The sequence below is a fragment of the Otolemur garnettii genome, unplaced genomic scaffold, assembly GCF_000181295.1.
Source record: "Otolemur garnettii isolate 467f Iridium unplaced genomic scaffold, OtoGar3 scaffold00181, whole genome shotgun sequence".
Classification (NCBI taxonomy): Eukaryota; Metazoa; Chordata; class Mammalia; order Primates; family Galagidae; genus Otolemur; species Otolemur garnettii.
Window position 1 is genome coordinate 579,484 of NW_003852576.1, and position 2,546 is coordinate 582,029.

General features: G+C 39.0%; 1 protein-coding gene and 1 pseudogene across 3 annotated transcripts in view; one reads left to right on the plus strand and one right to left on the minus strand.

Annotated features, from left to right (window-relative positions):
* The window catches only part of KLB (klotho beta), a 46,552-nt gene that overhangs the window by 35,171 nt on the left and 8,835 nt on the right, over positions 1-2,546 (plus strand). The gene's annotated exons all lie outside the window — the stretch shown is intronic.
* Positions 1,761-2,546, minus strand: part of LOC105888082 — a 1,837-nt pseudogene continuing 1,051 nt past the window's right edge. Inside the window, exon 2 of the transcript XR_001161735.2 lies at positions 1,761-2,540. The product of XR_001161735.2 is annotated as a 60S ribosomal protein L9 pseudogene (transcript). The remainder of the gene's footprint in view (positions 2,541-2,546) is intronic.

Consider the following 2,546-nt stretch of genomic DNA (forward strand, 5'->3'; position numbering starts at 1 on the left):
AAAAAAAAAAAAAAAATCACCTTGTCAGCAAGGCTTCTCTCCACTCCAACTCCATCATAACCCCATCCCAATCACCTCTCATCCCCTGTTCCTGTTTCATCTTTCTATAGAACAGTCATCACCACTGAACATAGTATGTACTTTCCACATTTTTCTTCCTTTCTTTTTTTCTTTTCTTTTTTGTTTTTTTGTGAGACAGTCTGACTTGGTCACTCTGGGGTAGAGTGCCATGGAGTCATCATAGCTCACAGCAACCTCAAACTCCTGGGCTCAAGTGATCCTCTTGCCTCAGCCTTCCGAATAGCCGGGACTACAGTTGCCTGGCACAACATGCAGCTAATTTTTCTATTTTTCAGTAGAGATGGGAGTCTTGCTCTTGCTCAGGCTGGTCTAGAACTCCTGAGCTCTAGAACTCCTCTAAGATTACAGGAGTGAGCCATGGCACACAGCTTAATTTTTCTATTTTTAATTAAGAAGTAATCTGATGATTTGAGACTCTATGAATAACTTGTTCCCCAGAAAAATTTCACCTGATAGTAACATTCCTTCATGAACTTTGCTTTAATTATTACTTTGTAGATAGCAAAATGGTGAATTTCTAATTAGATTACTAGCTGGAGTCTTTTAAGTTCAATGTTTTATAATTCATTGTTATCCTTATGACATTACTCCTTTTGATGCTCGAATTGCCTCAGATTTAACCAAGGGGACCCCTCCAACCGGGTATCATGTCTTTTTGACAGTTCTTTTTCAGTTTTTAACCACTTCCTTATGTTTTTAGCATAAAATGCCCCAGCCTCACTCCATTCTTTTCCTGCCCTACGTCTGGAAAAAGCTGTTTCCAGAGTCCAGGATGCTTTTAGTGGAGAGCAGGATTTTAGAAACAAGCTCTGGGAGCTAGGGTTGGGATTAGAGTACATTGTCTTTAATTAGATAATCTCTTAGCAGATTAATCATAAACATTCAGTGTCTAAAACTAATGCTTTCTGGAGGTTTCTAAAAATTAACTTTTTTTATTGTTTGGGATTCATTGAGGGTAGAAAGAATTAGATTATACTGATTGCATTTGTTAGGTAAAGTCCCTCTTATAATTGTGTCCTGCCCCCAAGAGGTGTGCTATACACATGACCTCCACACCCCTTTCTCCTCCCCTCTTTCTTCCACCTTGTATTAGATCATCTACTGTCTTCATATTAGAATTGAGTACATTGGATTCTTGCTTCTCCATTCTTGTGATGCTTTACTTAAAAGAATGTGTTCCAACTCAATCCAGGTTAATACAAAAGATGTAAAGTCTCCATCTTTTTTAAGGGCTGAATAGGATTCCATGATATACATATATCATAGCTTGTTAATACAGTCCTTAAGTTGTTTCCACACTTCAGTGATTGTAAATTGAGCTATGATAAACATTCTACTACAAATGTCCTTATGATAAAATGATTTTTTTTTCTTCTGGGAGCTGCCTAGTAATGAGATTTCAAGATCAAATGGGAGGGTCTAATTTGAGTTCTTTGAGGATTCTCCATACTTCTTCCAAAAAGGTTGTTTTAGTTTATAGTCCCACCAGTAGTGCAGAAGTGTTCCTTTCTCTCCACATCCACGCCAGCATCTGCAGCTTTGAGACTTTGTGATGTGAGCCATTCTCACTTAGGGATGATAAACATTAACTTTTTACTGATACAGAGTAGATGTATGAAATCTCAGGGTACATGTGATAATTTAATACATTCATATAATCAAATAAGGAAACAACAATATCCATCACCTTAAATATTTATCTTTTCTTTATGCCAAGAACATTTGGATTATTCTCTTTTAACTACTTGTATTTTGAAATTACAATAGATTAATGGTAACTGTAGACACTGTTCATCTATCAAACTCCGGGTCTTTCTTCTAACTGTAGCTTTCTGGAGGTTCTTAAAAGTAAGAGATTTGGGGTGGCACCTGTGGCTCAAAGGAGTAGGGCATCAGCCCCATATGCTGGAGGTGGCGGGATCAAACCAAGCCCCGGCCAAAAACTCTTAGGTCTTACTCATCAGCCTGCTGAACTGTTCCTTTTTCAGAGACATAAATACCATCCAAAATTTTTCTGATATCCTTGTTTTTAACTGTTGTGGCCTGCTGAATCAAAGCAGCTGAATTTGAAACAAGCTCAATATCATTTCCTTGGAGGATTAACTCATCTTTCTGGGCTTGAGATACTGAACAGGCAACACCTGCCCTCATCCGAACCCGGCGGATATATTTTTCGCCCAAGAAATTTCTTATTTCAACAAGAGACCCATTCTCCTGGATAACAACGTTGATGGGGAAGTGAGCATACACAGACCTCATCTTGTAACGGAAGCCCAGTGTAACACCCTTGATCATGTTCTGTACGTGACTACAAATAGTGCGAACAGTAGCCAGTTCCTTTCTATTTCCCCACCATTTGTCAACCCGGAGCCTCTTCTTTTTCTTTCCAAGGAGACTGAGTTCCACATTGATGTGGTTGAAGTCCCTCCGCAAGGTTCCTCTGGGACCCTTCACAATAACTGTGC